This window comes from Crocodylus siamensis, chromosome 15 (assembly GCF_052110815.1).
Source record: "Crocodylus siamensis isolate JL-2025a chromosome 15, ASM5211081v1, whole genome shotgun sequence".
In the NCBI taxonomy this organism is placed as follows: domain Eukaryota; kingdom Metazoa; phylum Chordata; order Crocodylia; family Crocodylidae; genus Crocodylus; species Crocodylus siamensis.
Genome location: NC_143409.1, coordinates 17,558,341 through 17,579,095, shown reverse-complemented (window position 1 = coordinate 17,579,095; position 20,755 = coordinate 17,558,341). Strand labels below are relative to the sequence as shown.

At 44.9% G+C, this 20,755-nt stretch overlaps 1 protein-coding gene across 3 annotated transcripts in view; it reads left to right on the top strand.

Annotated features, from left to right (window-relative positions):
- ADAMTSL3 (ADAMTS like 3) overlaps nucleotides 1–20,755 on the top strand; it is a 369,750-nt gene that overhangs the window by 92 nt on the left and 348,903 nt on the right. The window contains exons 2-3 of one of the 3 annotated variants that reach the window (XM_090029326.1): nucleotides 226–360; nucleotides 14,659–14,805. The gene's annotated coding sequence lies outside the window, so the exon portion shown is untranslated. Of the gene's footprint in view, nucleotides 1–39; nucleotides 361–14,658; nucleotides 14,806–20,755 lie in introns of those variants that run through there. The other 2 variants (XM_090029325.1, XM_090029327.1) reach the window with 2 other exon arrangements.

Sequence of the window (20,755 nt, the reverse complement as noted above, 5' to 3'; positions counted from 1 at the left end):
GGCGGGGCGGGGCTGTTGTCCTTGAGGCGCGCCTGCCCGCTCGGCGCGGGCCGGTGGGGAGGGCAGCTCGTGCCAGGTCCTGCCGAAGGGCGGGCTGCGCTGGGCGGGGGCTGGTGCCTGCGGGGCGCCGTGTTGTTGATTCCCTCTTGCAGTCGCCGGAGGCCTCCGGGGGGGGAGCGCGGGAGGGCAGCAGGGACCTCGCCGCTGGGCCTGGTTTCTCCTCAGCGCTCCTGGCTGCACTCGCTGCTGTTCATACCCCAGGGAATGTCTACACGTGCAGTGACTGCTGTTTGGTTTTACTGCGCACCATGAGCGCTGCGTGTCCCCCGCGGCGCTGTCGGCAGTGGGAGTGTGGAGGCGGTAAGTGGAGAGCTGCCGTGGGCAGCCGCAGCACTGTTGGTGGCGGGAGGGGGGTGGCGTGGTCCGTGGTGATGGAGGACTGCCCGCAGATGGGCAGTGGCAGTGGTGCTTTTTCATAGGGAGTGCATCGCTGCACTCGGGGTGCACTTGTACCCCCTTGCACACCCTACATGTTGCCCATTGCTTGTGTACTAAATTTACTGCCCGCTTGTGCAGGTAGAATACTTACTGTGTGGTAGGCTAATTTACTGCACAGTAAATGCTTGCATGCGTAGATGGTGAGACTTGATTGTACAGTAGATTAGTCTACTGAACAGTAAAGCATCTCATGTAGACATGGACCATGTAATAATATCCTTTCCTCAAGGACTTAGAATCCAAGTGCACATGACGGACTGTGAGATCTTTGCAGCCAGTTTCTAACCGTGGGGTAGATTGTCAAAGACATTGGTACCTGTCTAGTAGAGCTGTGCGAAACTTTGCTGGCAGTTTCATTTCGATGCTGTTTCAACTTGTTTTGAGCTCAAAACAGCAAAATTGAAAAAAACAGAGAGCTTTGAAGCAGACTTGAAACGGAACAAGGCAAGTCGAAACATTTCAAAATTTTCAAAATGTTTTGAGTTTCGAAGCTCAAGCTGGGCTTGCCTGCAGGGAAACAGAAACTAAAGTAAGGAGAAAGAGGGGGAAGGACTGCTCTCATTGACTGTGTAGCTGGGTAGTGACTGTCACCCTTCCCTGAGGTCCCTTCCAATCCCAGTGCCCTTGGGGGAGGGATGGAAAAACTGCATAAAAGGCAGTGTTGTTTGAACTGCCCTGCTTTCTGCCTTGGCATCAGCTGAGTGAGGGTGCACCTTATCACACACACAGTGTCACCCACCCATGTCATGAGTTTTGCCTGTCAGCAGCCAGAGGTGCAGGGCCCCAAAACCCAGAAGCCCCTGCCCCTATCTCCTTGACAGCTGGCAGGCTTCGTGACCTCAGCAGGGGCTAGTATGCCTGAAGCTTTCACCCTGCTGTGCCTTAACACACACAGTGTCATCTGTGTCATGAGTTGTGCTTGTCCACAGCTTAAGGTGCAGTTTCTCCCAAGCCCCTGCACCCATCTCCTTGAAATGTGGCAGGCTTTGTGGCCTCCACAGGGGCTACCATCCCTGCAGTTTTGATCCTGCTGTGGCTTAACACATGCACATGACGTGAGCTTTTTTGCTTTCAAGACTTTGAGGTGCAGATTCTCTGAAACCCCTGCACCTATCTCCTTGAAATGTGACAGGCTTCATGCTCTCAGAAGGGGCTACCATTCCTGCAAGTTTCATCCAATCCAGATCAGGCCAGAAATGACAAAGTTTTATAGGCTGTTTCAAGCTTTCCCATTACAGCCTATGGGTGAAATGTCAAAACAGCATTGAAACAGCAAAACTGTTTCAACAAAACAGAACAGCAGTTTCCAATTGAAACAAAATTTGAAACGAAACACTGTTCTGTTGAAATGCATGTTGAACTGGTGCTGTTTCGCACAGCCCTGCTGCCTAGCCTTGGAAGTGCCTAAGCTCATTGGGTACCTAGCATCCTGCTGCCGTATGTGCCCAGCATGACTCCAGTTTAATGGGGTACTTGTCTTCTACTTGGCCAAAGCCCAACTAGAATTCAGGAACTGGATGGCAGTATGGCCCAGTCAGCTCCATGTAGCTGGCATTCTCAGAATGTGCTTAGCGTAGGCCAGCAGTATTGGGCTCCTCACAAAATGCAGAAGCTGTTATCCCTTTCTTTTAAAACGGAAGAAAACCAAGAAAACATTCTGACCTGTTGTGTTGTAGTTCTTTGCAATATAAAGATTGCTCTGTTATTTTTCCATGGTCAAGAAACAGGTGAAAGCTGAGAGCTGGCATTTTCCAAGGGTTGCCTTGAATCTAATGAGGCATGCTTTGAGTCTACAGCGGTTGAAAACCACCAGTCTACATACAGCTAGAGACAGGATGTTGGGTGGGATGATTTTTGCTTATATTGTCACAGAGAAACCTCTCAGTTGCATCTTACTGTCACGCTCAGGGTTAAATCAGTCAGCAGGAGTCATAAAGGAGTTTTCTCAGGTCAGATTGGCAAAGACTACTAGTGTCTGCTTGCCTTCCCCTGCAACTTGGCTCATGTTTTATCTAAAAAAAATCCTGCCATTTCAAGGACTTGAGGCCCTGGTGGCTCCATTGATTTCTCCTGCTCTCTTCCTGGGGTCCACTGCAGAATCCCATCCCCCAGCCCCTAAATACCCAGGCAGTACACACCAGACTGGTCCCACATGCAGGGACTGGGTGTGCACTAGACATGGCACCTGCTCCAGGAGCTGTGCTACACACAGCGTCCACCCCAGCAAGTCTGGGACTATACTGCATATGCCATCTGTTCTGTCTGGCGTGGGATCTATGCTGCCATCAGCATCTCCCCTTTTGGCTAGTCTGGGGTGCAGGCTGCATGCAGTGCCTGCTCTAATTGGTCTGTGACCTGAGCTGTATGTGATGCTCATGGGTGCCCCATGCAGCATGGGTGCTGGAATGGGGACCATGTGCGGTGCAGTCCTAGACCAACAGTGTGGGTGCTATGTGCAGTACAGGTCTTGGACCAGCTGGAGCCCATGCCATGTGTGGCACAGGTCCCACACCAGGTGGGGGTTGCACTGCATGTAGGTTGTATACCTGAGTGGATGCCATGTATGCTAGATCGAGCATGTATGGAGCAGGGGGGGCTGCGGGCCCAATCTGGCTTGTGAAACCACTTCACACCACTCATCTAGACTGTAATACCAGATGAGTTTGACATGCCGGTTGTAGACACGTTTGTACTTAGCATCTATTACATGGTTGCCTGCAATTGCAGGGGAGGGGGCATAGTGACACAAGTGGCCCTTTCCAGTCCTATGTTGTTATTTTCTTTATTTATTTAGCTGGCTCCTCAGTGTGGGGGTTTTTTGGATTGCTAGTCTGGGGGATTGACTCTTTCTGTACACTGAACAGGAGGCCCAGACAACCAACTCTGAAACTTTGACTCCAGTCCAAAGCCAAGAACGTCAAAGACACTGTGGCACCTCAGTTGTTGGCACCCAAGTCCCTTGTTGAATCTGACCTTTTGTGGCCTACAGCTGTGTTGGCTAGTTGTGAGTCTCACGTCCCCAGAGCAGAGTATGTCCATGAAGAATTTCTGCTTCTCTGGGAAGGGCATGTAGCATTTTGTCAATCCTTTTTCTAGCCTGCTTTGGTGACTGGGTATAGAGAAGATAAAGTCACAACCCTGCTTTCACCATAGTTTTGCTTGGTACCTAGCATGAAATAACCCTCGGTCATCATTTACGTTAGTGAAAAAGCTTCCATTAGTTTCTATGGGGTAGTAGTTTGCTCCTGGTGTCTCCAGGGTTGATAGGAAATAGCTCAGCCAGCACTTCCAGGCTGTCTTGCTGTTGGCCCCTATGCACACTCCCCATATTAGTTCCCCTTGCTTGTTCTTTCTTTACAAGTGAATTAAGTCCTGTCCTTGTAGTTCAGGCTGTATGGTTGGACTGCTGCAGCCATGCCTTGAAAATCATAGAACTGGTGGTACCTTGAAGTCTTTTTCCAATGTCTTGAAAAAAAAGAAAAGATTTTATTAGAGCCATGGAGGTAAATGATTACTGTGCTTGTATTCTTTCATATTACTTATTAATTGCACAAGTCAGGATAGATATGCACCATAAAGACTAACTGGGTGCATCTACATGAGAAACTTTACAGTACATTAGACTAATCAAATGCTCAGTAACAAGAATGCTGCGTGCCCCCGGAGGCTGCTGGGACACGGTGAGCTCCTGCAGGTGGCAGTGGTGCTGTTGGCGGCAGGAGCGTGGTGGTGGTAAGCAGGGAGTCCCTGCAGGCAGCCGCAGTGCTGGCGGGGGGGGGAAGGGTGGCGAGTGCCGACCGGTGGTTGGCGACCACCTGCAGATGCCGCCAGCAGCAGCGGTGGCAGCTAGCAGTGATTGCGGACTGCTCGCAAATGCCACCAGTGGTGCCAGCAGTGGGGAGGCAGGGCCGAGCAGAGACCGCCCACAGGCGCTGCCAGCAGTGTTGATGGTGCCTCTTTGCAGGGGGTGCACTGCCATGCTCAGGGGGTGCACATGCACCTGCGTGCACCCCCTATGCATCGCCAGTCCTCACTGTCTACATGTGCGCAGCAATTATTGTGCCATAGATTAGTCTAATGTGCTTTTTTCTAGTACCCGTAGATACAGGTACTAGAAATTGGTGCATTGAACTAATGCGCCAAAGCACGTGTATAGATGTTGACTGGGCATCCTGATCTCCACATGGCTGGGAGGCCTGGCAGCCTGTACAGCTCTCCCAGCCATGTGGAGATCAGGACATGTCTCAATCTCCATGTGGCAGGGAGGCAGCATTCTACCTAGCTGGGGCAGTGCTCCCTGCCCAGGCTGACCAGAAACAATATGTGCCCACTAAGTAAGATATATAGAAAACATAAGCTTTTGTGAACTCTAGCGTACTTCATCACATACTGTGGCAGGACTGCTCTGTGCTTAGGCTCTCAGTTAATCTATACAGTGTGTATCTATCCTTCCTTCTGCCTGACTTCAGACTAACATGGCTAACTACTATTCTTTATTCATAGTAACCATATGACAGGCTGCAAAGCACATAGCAGAACATACGGTATAGGAAGACATAGTCCTTTGCCTCAAGAGCTTGTTGCCTAGTGGTGTACATGACACCGGTAGACTTATGTACTGTAGATGAGAAGATAAAAGGATGGGTGTGTGAGCATTTATTCTAGTCTTACATTATTTGAATACCAGCAGTGAAAAGGCCTAAAGCATATGATTGTCTTTGAAATGAACTCCATAAACTACCTGCAATATGACAGTGATATATGCCTGGACTGAGTTCCTCTAATTCTTGTTCCACTGAAAAAGATTGGACATTTTTCCTCCCCTTTTCTGCCAATCAGTTCCATATTCTGTACTTTAATATAGTGTGGCCATTTGCTGTTACTCCCCAATGGAAAGCTTGAGTTGAGAAAAATATTGAGGATCATTTAAATCAGAACACACAGCCTCAGGAACTATGTGTATATATGTAAAGGCAGATTTTGCCTCTGTTCTTCATCTTGTACAAGGGAATAGTAAGAGCATATGTCACCATTGTGTTTGCTGGTTGTATTTAAACAGCTGGATTGTACATACAATATATGTTTTTGAAACAAACACAGGAAGTAGCAAGAGATCTGCTAGTTGAAGAATCTTCTTTTTGCTTGCCAAAACCTGTGTAAGAGAGCAAAATCTCTTGCTATAAGACAGAGCTCAAAAATATACAAAGCTACTTCAGTGTATTATATATTTCACTTAACTTACCTTGCACAAGTAGCAGAAAACAGAAGGAGGTACATTCTGGGTATAGGTAGACAGATAACTTAAATGGCAAACAAATTTAACATAGAACTGTTTTGTGTGTCCTCTCCTCTTTCATGGTAAGTGAAAACTGAACTGGGCAGCTTATCCTGAATAAAATAAGGCTAAGTTACCAGCTTTAGCTTCCATTTACCATGGGATAGAAGCAGACGCATGAAATAGCAGAGCTGCTAAAATACAGTAAGTCTTCCCTCCTTAACTTTGTCTCTGAGTCTGAAATGGAATCAGTAGCTGATTCCTAGTTTTTGGCCTTGTAGTCCTGCTTCAGCATTTCATTGTATTCTCTTTCTACTGCTGTGGCTGAGACCAAGAAATATTATCTAATTGTGGACAATATATAGATTTATGCCACCTTTTTATCAATTTTTTTTAGCTTAAAGGTGTGCCAGGATGAGGTATGGCCACTGACTACAGTGGACCAAAAATGAAATATTTCTCAGCAAATAGTACATTAATTAAAGAATATAGATTTTGAGAACCCTAAAAATCTTTGCAAAAGCAAGTTGAATTTAGTAAATAGATTCAGAGAAAAATAAAATATTTTGACTTTGATTTGAAACTCTTTGGTTTCAAAACTGACCTGAAAAAAAGAGGTTTTGAACGGAAGTGGCAAATAACCAGAAAACAGTTACAGGTCCATCTGAAACTAATTTTTTTATTTTAGATTTTTATTTTGGCCAGTAAATCAGAGTACATTGTGTGTACAGCTCTATGCCAGACTGGCTGTTTTGGGCTTCACATGACCCATAGGCAGCCACACCTGACTTTCAATTGCCCAGTAGGCAGGCTTGTCTAGTGGCTATTAGAACAGACCTTAAAGCTGCTCAGAGTTATGCTGTGAGTTGCACTGAAGCAAGGCAGAATTCAGGAGATGCAAAAAGGACACAGAGCCCCCTTTACTAACCTCTCTCCTGGTCTGCAAAACTGATTTTGTTCCAAAATGATTTTTCATGATGTAATGATCTCTCAACCTTTCAAGCAGGTTTTTATGCACTTTATATTATACTAACTACCATACCAGTTTCACGTGTGCTTCTGTGCTGTAAGCTCTCTAGAATGGAGATCAGTCACCTGTTTAACTCAGATATTGTATAGAACTGGTTAACTTACAGCACTACAAATATATTCTACTTGTGTTGAGTAGTACCTTTGTTTATCTGGGTCATTGACCTCAGTGGAATTACTCCTGAGGTAAAACTCAAGTGAGTGAATCTGACTAATAATAAATAATTAAAGCAACCTGGAAGTCTAGAAAAACTGTTCAAAATTAGAATAAAAGTAGCCAAAATAAAAATGGGAAAACAAGGTTTTGGAAATGTTTATTGAATTTCCCCCTACTTTTTGATATCAGACCTAGAGCAGGTAAAACAAAATGAAAAGCTTAAATGAAAAGAAAAATAACCAAACTCAGTGCAGAGTCCACCCTACTCTCCAGTCCCAATTTTCTGACCAGCCTGCTCAATAATAATGATTTGGTAAGCTGCTTTAGGTTTTCTGATGTATGACTGAAGACTGTTTGTAGACCTATATAATTTGTATTGTTTGAATAAATATATTTGAAGCTACTGACAGTAGGCAGGCTGAGTTAATATAAAAGTAATTTGGTCTGCCCTGACACAATCTAGGGGTGGATGCAACATTTACAGTGATAACAGGGATTTTGCCACCTGTCAGCAGTTCTCTTTCTCTCACAATCTTTCTCCCCTTTCATTCAAGAAGTTCCTGTCCTGAACCACTTTTTGGAAACAAAATAGGATATCAAGGCTAGGGACAGACATTCAAAAAGCCTGAGCCTGAATTGATTCAATCTTTGCAGGTTAGTCTAACTGGCTAGGCTTAACTGGCTTGTAACCAAATAGACATGGTTTCTGAGCTGAGGAAATTCAGGCACATACCTGCAGTGGCTCAGGCTAGAAGCTGGGAGGTGCTAGAGAAGGTCTCCCTTCCCTTCTACAGTACTGAGCTGGGTGGGGGGCGTGGCAAGGCCCCAGCAGGACTCTTTCATTAGGGAGTTCTGCCTGCACCATCCCAGACTTTCTGGCTGGCTGCTCAGGGGGTGGGTGTGTTGCCAGCCCTCAGCCAACACTGTAAGGCAAGGGGGGGAGGCGGGAGCAATGCATGCATCTGCTGATGATATGGAGCTTTTCAATCTCCTTCCCTGCTTCTTTATACTGCCTGCAGCAAACTGACAGGCAAGCAAGCCAGCAAGGAGCTGATAACCGTATTCATCACCACATCAGCAAAAGAATAGCCTCTCTCCATTAGTTCAAATTCTTAAAAAGCTTACTAGCTGACCTGTTAATTAACTAGAAAAAGTCATCACTGATCTGTCTGCCTGTCTCAGTGAAATTAGATATGCACACACACAGACACCTCTCAGCATTATCTAGCATACCACATGCCTAGGGTCCATTGGGCTGGGGTATGTGTTGTGGGAGATGGGAGGGAGAGAGTAGGGATCCTTGCTTGAGCAGTGAGCAGCAAGGAGAGGAGAAACCAGGCAGACACTGCTGTGCCTGGAATCTCTGCCGGAGCTCTGGCCAAGGACCAGAGGGGCAGGGCTAGGCCTGCTGTGGAGCAGAGAGCCCCTCCCAGCCCAGAGAGCATGCTGGGATGCTGGGGGAGTCTGGTTTATCTTAAACCAACAAGGGGTCTGGGACAGACATTGCATAAACTGGTTTGACCCAAATCAGTCAAATCTGATACTACATTCGGCTAGGTTTATCTCAAACCAGTTTCAGCCATTTTTAACCTGGTCTATGTGCCCTGCACATCTGTTCTGTTACAGGTTTAAACCAGTTTCTGATCACTTAAACTTGTTTATGGGTAATGTCTGTCCCTAGCCCAATAAGCAGTTTCTAGTGTCCTGCAGAAACTTCATGGCTACATTTTCGGAAACTAAATTTTGGTGTAACAACTGAGGAAAAAGGCTCACATAACATGATTGTCATATGTTAAAGGTAAAGTGATACTAACTCAATCTATTTGAATATATGATTGAGCATTTCTTATAGCAACAAGTTGATAGAATGCTAGTTGGTAAGTGGGTTTTGTCATTATTCCAGAGCTTCTGGTCCAGACTTTAATCTTCAATCTCTCTCCAGGGCCTTACTGAAGTAAAATTACCTGATAACAGTTAATAATGGCTATTACTGACATAAGATGTATGATAGAAACTCCATGAGAAAATCAAAATGCTCCCACCAGGAAACTAGGCCACTGGAAGTCAGAGTATTGTATATCAGGAACAAATACCAGACTAAAGTTCTGTGGTCTGTAATACAGATTTGGAAGATACCTCATTTCAAGGTTAAAAGGCAATTACCGTCTTCATATCAGTAACTGTAGTATACAAAAATAAAGATTTAACTCATTCCTTGCCTTTGGGAGATAAAATATATCTCTGTAAGTGAACTTACACGCGGTACTACATGCAGAAAGACATTCCTTGCCTCGGTAAGTAAATCAGGTTATTTTTTACCAGATGACTTTATTTTTTGCCTTATGCCAGCACTACAAGCTCCTTGTTAAAGATCAACATATCCCGTAAGATTCTGTACTCAACAAAGAGCTAGCCATATCGTGCATATTGTATGAAATATTTATTTGTGGCATGATTGTTTCTTTTTCAGGATACTGAAGAACTCAGCTGCTCAGTGTCAGATAAACATCCCATTTATTTATTTATTAATACATATTAAGAAGGCAGAAGAAATAACATTTTAAACAGAAAAAGACCAACAATTTTAAAAATGGCTATTTTAATAATAGATTACTTTCAAACGTTATTTTAGACCCAAGATCATAGATCTTTGTGGTTTTACTTTTAAAGAACAATTATGCATCTTCCCCATCCGTACATATACTGGTATTTGATAATCAGTTTATAAGCAAAATGTAACAATGAAGCTATTGATTTTTCCCCATGACATAAAATACAAGCGTTTTAGGTATACACGTATTTCCTCTTACAGTACAATATACTCTTTTTACTTATGTGTACATTAGACTGAAAGGGTCAGTTTCTGCTCACACGTACAGTTACAATATAGCTTCATCTACTTGATTTTACACTGGCATAACTGAAGTCTGCTTCAGTCTGAGGCCATATGCTAACTCCTCATCCTTTGCCTAAAACTCGCATTTCCATAATAAATTATTATGTGGAATGAAGAGGAAAGAGGGACAAATTCTTTCAGTTCAGCTTTATACCCTCAGAGCTTCACTGACTTAAACTGAGCTAGTGTGAATTCATACCAGTATAACAGCAGGTCATATTTACATCTGTGCTTTCACTTTTAGGGAAAATAGGACAGAGGAAGTTCCAGTGTATAATAATAGAGCTGGTAGGAAAGTGTATATCAAAGATCAATTGACAAAAATATGGGGAAAGAATTACATTTTTCTGTTTTCTAACCAGCTGTATTTGTTATCTTTAAAGTGTAAATCTTCAGAATTTGTAAATGGTCTGTTTTTTTAACCCTGCTGGTTCATCTTTCCACCCACACTGGTAACACCACCAAGCAGATGGTATTCAATTAGAAGCCCATTGAATGATAATAAAAATAACTACTACATTTACTGCCTGACAGAGAATCTAGGACCTTGTGTGCTCCATCTCTACTGAGTTAAATGAGTCCCTTGTGGAAAATAAAAACATTCCCATCTCCTTTAGTAGCCCCAGAATAACACAACTGATACATGGAGCCAATTTACCTCCTCAGTTACATCCAGGCGGTGCTGTTGACTTTAGAGAGGTTACAAAAATGTAACTGGGGGAAGAATTTATCTCATTTTGCTGCAGCTCAGCAAGGACAGAGTACTTACTCTGTACCATGTAGGCAGCTGCCTGTCCGTGGTGAGGCAGGTAAGGACACAGGGTTACTTTGTCTTCAGGTAATAATTCACATATGAAGGTGTAGAAATTAGGAGGCAAGGGTGACTGTCAATTTTGGGGGGGAAAAGGAAGAGAATAGGTCTTGGAGGAGATAAAGAATGCACCGACTTGCTCTTCACTTTTTTTTTTTTCATTCTGTCATTAGCCCATAAATTACAGGCACAATTGGGGATTTTATCTCTTCCTCCCATTTCCCCATCACAAACTTCAGGTGTTACTCGTCCCAATCTTATGAGGCAGCAATATTATGTGACCACTCATGCATTTAGTGCCTATGTTAAAGCTTTTACATTCTTATTGCAATGCACAAGGCTGGGAACCAGAAAATGTTGGTTTGGTTCCAGGCTCTGCCAAATAGACCCTGTGCAAAATTGAGTAAGTGACCTGCAACAAGGTTTCCCCAAAGATCTTCGCCTTTCTGTGAGGGAGGTCACTGACCTACCCTTCTTTTTTTCCCATCTCTGGCTTATTTTGCTCTTACCCACGTTCCTTCCTTCTTTCAGCCCTTTACTGCCCTCTTCTTTCCCACCCGATCCTCATTTACCCTGATTTCCCTCGCTCACTTGTTCCTTGTCACCCTCCCGCAATTCACTCTTTATTTTTCTTCCTCCTCTTCAGACATTTACATGGTAAAAGGAAACAATTCCCGTATGAAAGCTTGCATCTTCCACTCCCCTTCATAACTTGCCCACTGTCCTCCTTGTGAAGTTTCGTTGGGGAAAAGTAATGTTCCTGTTGACCGTAGTATATTGCTGTCCATGGTTTGCAACACTGGCAATTCCCCAGAGCTCCTGTGCCAGCGTGCGTATGACAGGCTGCTTGCCTGACATGGCATTGACATACTCCAGAACATTTTACTCCTGACAATCACAGATGTGGCAGCAATCAAAGTCTTCGAGGACGTAAACCTGTGGCACTCCTGCAGAAGAACAGACAGCACAAAGTAAACAGGCTCAGGAATTCAAACATGGTCTGTACATAGTCCTAAGGGAGATGAATTGGGGGTGGGGGTTGGGCAGGGAGGTAGCAAAGTCTAGGGGGAAATGAGTTAAGAAGCACGTAAGTTTTGACTAAGTAAACATAAAACTCTTTACCTCGGCAGTATATGTTCCCACTTGTCTGAATGCTGATCTTCTGTACATAGCTACATGATTTAACATTAAGGCTATATTAATTATCTGAATCCCTCCGTCAGAGGGTATGCCACAAAACCATATAGCAATCTTACAAACATGTTACTAATTGAGCTCCAAATATCAGTACTGACATTTTGGTTAGGGCTTGACTATTAAAGTACAATAAAAAATAAATACTGGTCTATGCCATCTGAATCATTAAGTGTTTATTCTGGAGGGAAGACTAATGAAATTTAATACATCTGCTCCTACTGTGCAGGATCATAAATATGCAAATGAACCTCAAGTTGTTTTACTTGAGGTTTAAAAGGAATTTAAGAAAAGAATCGGCAATTTTTATTCTAATGCTTGAAGTGACTATTTGTACATATTGCTGGGGTTAATATTGCAGTCATTTAAACATAACAAACTGTACAAGCAATAAGCAACTTTCTCCAGTTGTGTTTAGATGTATAATGTATACATAGGGTCTGTCTGCTTTTCCTTTGTAAGGCATGGGCTACGTGTTTCTCTTTCCTATCTACTTTTCTGGTCATATATTAATGGTGCTGTCATCTTTCATTGCACTGGGTGAGGAGAGATGTGGAGGGCAATGCCTTTCATAGCTTCTGGGGATCAAATTAAAACATACAGGCTCATACTGTGCCTGTATGTTTCAATTGATCCCTTTTAAACCAGTAGAGAAATTAGGTTCTTGTATAGCATCATATCAATATATGATCCTTTTAGTGTATGACTGATCTCTGTACCAATGAGGTTGTTGTCTAAAATAAAATACCCAGTACACTACAATGTAATATCGTTGCAGGTTATATACCATGTTACAGTGTATATGACATAAGTTGCATAAAATCCAACATTTTTTTCCTTTTCTAGTCACTCAGTTGTAGATCTACAATCGATAACTGAGGGCTTTCAAACCAAAATTTTGTTTCTGAAAATGTAGCCATGAAGTCTCTGCGGGACACTTCCAGCTTGGTACTCATTAAACTTAATCCTGATTTATGATCCAAATCTTGTCCCACACTGTTTCAGTGGAGCTCAGACTTGTAGTTTTGCCAAAGATTTCCCTGCAACTAGTATAGGTTTTTATTATGTGTGCAAATGGCTTGCATGAACATTAGATTGATTCAGTTGAACATACTTTGAGTCAGAGAGACACTGCACTTGTTCCCTAATATGAAGATATTGGGGGGGGGGGAGAAACTCTATCTTTTTCCCTTTTAAACTTGACTATCCTCTTTTGATGTGAGTCTAGAGGTTGAATTATGATAATCACAATGTACTAAAACTGGCATGTTCTGTATGCTCATGGACTTTGGCTAAAATGAGATGTTCCCTCTTTTGATTTGGCTAAAGTTTTGTTTCATGCAACCCCTTTTCTCTATCCTTCCCACTTGCAGTATTCAATCTTACTTGAAAGCTTTAGTTGTTCCAATCAAGCATGAAGCTAAGAAGAATGAGAGTGTGTTTCATTGCTGAGATCAGTAGCAAAAACACATGGTTTTAAGTTAAGACAAAATAAATAAGGGATAAGACCATCATAGTTCCAACCAACTTCCTTGTGAGACCATGCCAGCTGTACAATTGGACAAGATCATGGCAGTAATTGTTCAATGAAATAATAAGCAGAAACCTCCATATTTCACAATTTTATGGACAACAAGGGCCTTACAATTGCCGTGTTTAATAGTCATCTAAATGCTACATATTTTACAGTCCAACAAAAAGCAAGCATATGTGCAATGAAAAGCATTACTACTGACAAAAGATTAATAAGGAAATGATACATGTGTATTTTGAAATGTGCAACAATCTCAGAATTGCTTCCCTTTACAAAGATGACATGCAAACCACACAAAGCCTACTTGGAAAAACTACAGATTAAAAATGGACATACTCATCTCCATGACATTATTATTTATTGTAAGTGTTTGTGTTTATTTTGGAATTGCTTATGGATTAACCAAGATGGGGGCCTATTGTGCTCAGAATTGTATCAGCACACAGCAGCAGACAATTCCTGCCCTGAAGAATTTAGACATTAGAACTTCCTTTTGACAAAAACATTTTAGCCCAAAACATTTTGTTTCAATCATCTTTTTTTATCACTGGCACCTTGCCTAGATCCCTAGATATTGCTGATCCCTAGACCTGTTGCTTGCGACGATTTGGTAGACTTGCTCCAGAGACCCGACTCTAACCAGAGCCTGCTCAGATGTGTAACTAATAATTTTTGCACCATGGGCAAAACCTTGTTAGTGGGAGGAATAGGATGCCTCTAAGTTGCGGTCTAAGGGCTAGTTATGCTGGTTAGAGAACAAGTCAGGGGTAAGAACCTTGCAGGAACAGAAAGAGGTTTATCTATCCAGACACACAATCCCTCTCAGTCACTGATACTAAGTGATCATTCCTTCATATAAGCAGATGTAAAAATAAGAATTTCTCAGAAGCCTTGACAAAAAACTGACAAAATCACTAGAATGAAATTCAACCCCTCATCCACTCCCAGAAGGTTTGCTTCTGGTGGGAAGCAAACCCAAAACCATACTGTTTCATTTACTGTCTGCAAGCTCTGTGCTCTGCTCCATTGCACTACAAATCAGGTAATTTCTGCTTATTCTTGTGGGAGTGAAGAAAGAAGCCTACACTGCCTTCCTCTACCTCCCCTGCAAAAGACTATTCAGGGAAGGCAGATCCAGCTCAGTGTGGGGCTTGGACCTTCTCTTTCCTGCATAGTCACTTTTGTCCCTACTGATAAGTTGGTAAGTGCCATGGGGCCCACAAGAGATTTCCCAGTGTAGTGATCATGTCTGCTTCATTTGCAGGTGGTTCTACCTCTGAAGCCCAGTGAAAGCAGAACACCAGTACCTTAGTGCCGGGAGCAAACCAAAGCAAACCCTTGCCAGGGCCTGTACATACTTCTGTGCTTGGAGATGTGATACTTGTACAGGAAGGGGAGCAGAGCTCAGAATGTAAGTGTGCCTCCCCTCTCTTCTAGAAAGCTCCTGTTTCACTCCCTCAACAAGCTTCATCTGGGGCAATGACCCGGGGCCAACAGTGGCTGCAGCAGGTGCCTCCATGTTATTTGTAAGAATCTGCTGAGCAGTATTTTTGTAAAAATGGCTGACTGGTAGAAGTTAAACCCACAATCTTTGAATCTCCAAAAGTCATGTCTTGAATGTCTAGAAACCCAATCCACCATCCAGTGCACCACAAAGAGTAGAAATGTACCTTTTTAGTGCCACTGTTTGAGGTATTGGTCTCTTCAGCAGCGTAGCCCATTTCCTGGGTTTTTACAGAGATGAAAAGTTCCGGTTTGTTTTTCAGTGGAGTCACTGTCACGCAAACATGGATTCAACTATGGCGCTCAACCCTGTAACAGTCTTCATGAGAAATGAAGGCAATTACCACCAGTCACAGCTTTGCCAACTTATTTTCAAATTGAAATGAAGCATTGTGTAACACCCCCAAAATTACTGCTCAGTGCAAGGCTCCTTTCCCACCCCAGTGAGGGATCATCCTCACTAGGGCCCTGGAGATGAAGGCTCTAGTACCTCTGGGCAGAAGATCTTCTAGGGAGCACCTGGGAGGTCCCCAATACCAGTTACATGTGGGGAAGACTTCAAAGGTAGTGGCCCTTTGTTGCGTAGTTGAGGGACTAAAGGAAAGGCACTGGTCCGGTCCTGCAGGGAGCAAACCAGGAAAGCCAAGGCTGTAACTGAACTCCAACTAGCTTCAAGCATCGAGGACAACAAAAAGTCCTTTTTCAGATATGTGGGGAGCCGGAGGAAAAGCAAGGGCAATGTTGGACCCCTGCTAAACCAGATGGGGCAACTGACAACTGACGCCCAGGAAAAAGCCAACCTATTAAATAGGTACTTTGCGTCAGTCTTTCATCAGTCCCATGGGACGCCCATGCCTGCTATGGGACAGGGAGATCCGGGTGGTGGGGATCCCCTACCCTCCATAAATGCTGACCTTGTGAAGGAACACCTTGAGAAGCTGGATACCTTCAAGTCAGCCGGCCCTGACAATCTGCACCCCAGGGTACTCAAGGAGCTGGCGGGCGTCATAGCCCAGCCCCTGGCACAGATCTTTGAAAACTCCTGGCGCTCTGGTGCAGTGCCCAAAGACTGGAAGAAGGCCAATGTGGTGCCGATCTTCAAGAAAGGGAGGAGAGTGGATCTGGCTAACTACAGGCCCATTAGCCTGATTTCTATCCTGGGGAAGATCTTAGAAAAGTTTATTAAGAAGGCCATCCTTGATGGACTGGCCCAGGCTAACATCCTAAGGGATAGCCAGCACGGGTTTGTTGCGGGTAGGTTTTGTTTGACCAATCTCATTTCCTTCTATGACCAGGTGACCTATCACCTGGACAAGGGAGAAGTGATTGATGTCATATATCTTGACTTCAAAAAAGCCTTTGATCTGGTATCCCACGATCACCTCTTGGCCAAACTGGCCAGTTGTGGCCTTGGCTCCACCACGATCCGCTGGCTGGGAAACTGGCTCCGTGGTCGGACCCAGAGGGTTGTAATCGATGGCAGTCACTCATTGTGGTGCCCTGTGACCAGTGGGGTCCCTCAAGGCTCTGTCCTGGGACCCATCTTGTTCAACATCTTCATTAATGATGTGGACATTGGAGTCAGGAGTGGACTGGCCAAGTTCGCCGATAACACCAAACTTTGGGGCAAAGCATCCACGCCAGAAGATAGGCGGGTGATCCAGGCTGACCTGGACAAGCTCAGCAAATGGGCGGACGAGAACCTGATGGTGTTTAACACTGAAAAATGCAAGGTTCTCCACCTTGGGAGGAAAAACCTGCAGCATCCTTATAGGCTCAGCAGTGCTACGTTGGATAGCACTACAGAAGAAAGAGACTTGGGGGTCATCATTGACCACAAGATGAACATGAGCCTCCAATGCGATGCTGTGGCTAGTAAAGCGACTAAAACGCTGGCTTGCATCCATAGATGCTTCTCGAGCAAATCCCGGGACGTCATTCTCCCCTTGTACTCAGCCTTGGTGAGGCCACAGCTGGAGTACTGCGTCCAGTTTTGGGCTCCACAATTCAAAAAGGATGTGGAGAAGCTTGAGAGAGTCCAGAGGAGAGCCACGCTCATGATCAGAGGTCAGGAAAACAGATCTTACGATGACAGGCTGAGAGCCATGGGACTCTTTAGCCTGGAAAAGCGCAGGCTCAGGGGTGATCTGATGGCCACCTATAAGTTTATCAGGGGTGACCACCAGGATCTGGGGGAACGTTTGTTCACCAGAGCGCCCCAAGGGATGACGAGGTCAAACGGTCACAAACTCCTGCAAGACCGTTTCAGGCTGGACATAAGGAAGAATTTCTTTACTGTCCAAGTCCCCAAGGTCTGGAACAGTCTGCCAGCGGAGGTGGTTCAAGCACCTACATTGAACACCTTCAAGAGCAAATTGGATGCTTATCTTGCTGGGATCCTATGACCCCAGCTGACTTCCTGCCCTTTGGGCAGGGGGCTGGACTCGATGATCTCCCGAGGTCCCTTCCAGCCCTAATGTCTATGAAATCTATGAAAAGGGGCCGGTCCTGTTACTTTGCTAGGAAGTCAGAGTTCTTTGCTGGAAAAGCTACAAATGTCTGTTGCTCTGGGAGCCACAGATTTAAAGAAATGTGATGCTCTACGAACTGAACTACCCAGATTCAAATAACCATACTGACACAGCTGGATTGTCAGTCCTAGGGCGGTATCACCTGCTCCAGGTTAATGTCCACTTCATTAATTTGTTCAGTTCAAATTCTACTTCTATTTGTTTTAAAAAAATCATATATTGGAGGTGGGAAAGGAAGATTTGTTTTCTCGTTTTCTGTATTTTTTTCCAGTCTTTCCCAAGTGATGAATTATTGGTTTGGGTTTTTTTAACATAAGAAAAAGTCCCATTTTTACAAGGTTTTAAAAATAAGTTCAGGACCAAATATTTCGAAGTGTTCTTACAAAAACGTCCTCTTCAATGCTTTTTCATCCAGCCCAACCAGATCCATTCTCCTCCCAGGCCTTCTACAGGGCAGGAAGGTCACAGTCTCACTTCCATGCTTTCTCCCTTAGGAAGAAAAAGAAAAATCTGCCTGGATGTCTTGGTGGATCTACAGTCTGACCAGTCTTGTCCTCAGCTCATGCACTCATTGAATCAAAGCATTTAATTCTTTAACATGTGTCTTGATTTACAGGAATAACAAGATTGAATATAAGCAATTCTGGTTTGATGGTGTAGTGGTGGTTATCTCTGACTTAGATGCAGAAGAGTCCTGAGTTCAAGCTGTGGTACAGCCAGGTTCTCTGACTGGTGGTGCCCAGGCATTAGTGTTATTTTTCTGTTTGCACCATCTGATACATACTCTGCCTCTGCCTAATGGCCCTCATGTTCACCTACTGCCACTGCTGGCCATAAAACTGGGCACCTGCCTTGCTGAGAGCTCTCCTAGGAGAGAAGAGTGGGAAGATTAAGTGGAGGCAAGCTTTTTTTGTATCTGTTTACACCATGAGAAATGACCTTTGCCTAATTCCATGGTTTTGGTTGTGCATGCTAACAAGAGGAAGAAAACCAAGTCTGTACCCATTTCACTGGAGTAGATTCTTTTTTCCTCCCAGTGAAAAGAAAACCCTTCACATGTGGAATAAAATGGAAAAAAGAGACCTATTTTTTCCAGACCAAAATGCAACTGGTTGCAAAGCAGCAGGTGAGGCAGAACAGGTAGCATCCTTCAGTGAAGAAGCCCCACACTTAAGGTTTGGGACAGTAACAGCAACAGGCCAGCTTTTATGCAGAGCCTGCATAGCTCAGTTGGAAAAGTGTCAGCCTTTTAATCTAAGGGTCCAGTGTTCAATGCTCTTTGTCAAAAGGAGAAATTCTTAAAATTGCATCTAAAATCCAATTTCTAAGTAAATTCCGACCTTGACAGGCCCTTGCCTCTTCCTTCATGTTTTCCAGGGTTGAGGTTCCCAAGCTCCCCATCTCTGGTGGGGTTGGTCCCTGACTGGGATGGGACAGGAGCTCTGCTGGAAGAGCTGAACATTTTGGACACTATGGTTTTCTTTGTATTAAAAGTAAATTTCAGCTTGAATAACTTTCTTCTCATTGTATATGGTACTTAATTGAATAAGTGAAAGGGGAGGAGGGATTACAAAAAAACAAGATTCAGCATGCTCGTTGCCCCAGGAAATCAATAATGAAAAGGAAAGAAAGCATTTCAAGGTTTCCTTACAAGTGTCCCCTGGATGTGCTGCATGCTATTTCACCCAGCATCACTGGGTCCAGTCTCCCTCCCCCCTGCGCAAGAGCAGCCACACAGGGCAGAGGGATGTCCCTTCTACACAAGGACAACCCAGGAGAGCCATGGGCCCCAGCTGCTCGCCCACCCCTAGTTGTGCTACTGGCCGGGCTGTTCGCTTTGCAGATTCTCAGAGCTTTCGAGATTCTAATGGGAAGCCAGTTCCAGAGCCTGCAAATCCTGGCATGAGCTCAGGGCTGGATTAACCTTTAGTAGGCCCTAGGCAAACAAACTCCTAGGCAAACAAACTCAAACAAACTAGTGGGTCCTAGGCAAACAGACTGCCAGGCTGGTCGAGAGCCCCACCCCAGCACTGCTGCCCCCAGGGAGCAGGGCTTGGAGCTGCTGCTAGGAGCAGCCAGAGCAGTAGCAAGCGCAGGGGAGGGAAGGGAGGCGGACAGGGCCATTTGCGCTGCTGCGGTGGGAAGGGCCGCCTTTGCAGCTCAGGGCCTAGGCATGTGCCTAGTTTGCCTATGTGTTAATCCAGCCCTGCATGAGCTGCTAAGGCCTGTGGCTCCAGAAAATCATATGGCAGGGCTGCCCAGGCGCCAGAGGGCTTGGGATGAGTGAGACGTCAGCTTCGCTGAGCAGCTTCTAGCTTTTCTGCTTTTCCTAAACAAAACGCTACTGGGGCGTCCAGGCTGCAGACAAGTAAAATAGCACCGATTTCAGTTCAGTTCAAACTGGAAAAAAGAAAAGGATTCCTTCACTTCTCCCCCCAGATTCCCCAGGCTGGAGCCCCTCCTGGCCAGGCAGCTCCACATGGCACACATCAGAAGTGCAAACAATCTGAGAGCAACAATTTAGTTGGTGCTGTGATTTCTTGGAGGTGGGTTAATTGGTTGGGATTAAGTTCAAGGGAAAGAAAAGGCAAGGAAAGGAGTGAAAGGCACAAGGCAGGGATGAGGAGGGGTAAGAGGGAGTGAAGGAACTGGCAGGGAAGGGGCAGGGAGGGCAAGAGCAAACCCAGCCAGCAGAGGGGAAAATCTAGTCAGAGCTGTCAAAAGTTCTCTCAGTGGCTACGAATTAGCTGTGGCTGCTTTCTGCGCACTGATGTCTACAGAGTTGGCATTTCTACTCTATTCACTCTATTTCACCTTTTCCCACCCATTTCACGACTGCATTGCAAAACATGCACATGGCACTGGACACTGGCAACGCGTAGCAGGTACACACGGGTGCATGTGCACCCCCAAGTGTGGTGGTGCACCCCCTAGAAACCCGCTGTGGGCGGTTGCCACTTGCTACCTCCTCTCCTCCCATCGTTGACATGGCCAGCGGCATCTGTGGGTGATCAGCCAGCGATGGCTGCTGTTGATGCTGCTGGCGGCGTCTGCAGGTGGTTGCCAACCTCTGGTCGGCACTCGCCGCCCCTCCCCCCGCTGCCAAGACTGCTGGCAGTGTCTGTGGCTGCTCCCGTCATTCATGGCGCTGGAGAACTACAGCATCTAAAAGTCACTTTTTGGATCTATTCTCTCCTTCAGTCTGGTAGAGTTGCAATGCCAGTGTGTCTTGTTGCGAAAAAGTGTACATAGCTCATTGTGGCTAACAGTTTGGAGACAGCTAAAAAGAAAAATAAATGGTATTTAAGGGAGGAGCCTGGTTGGGTT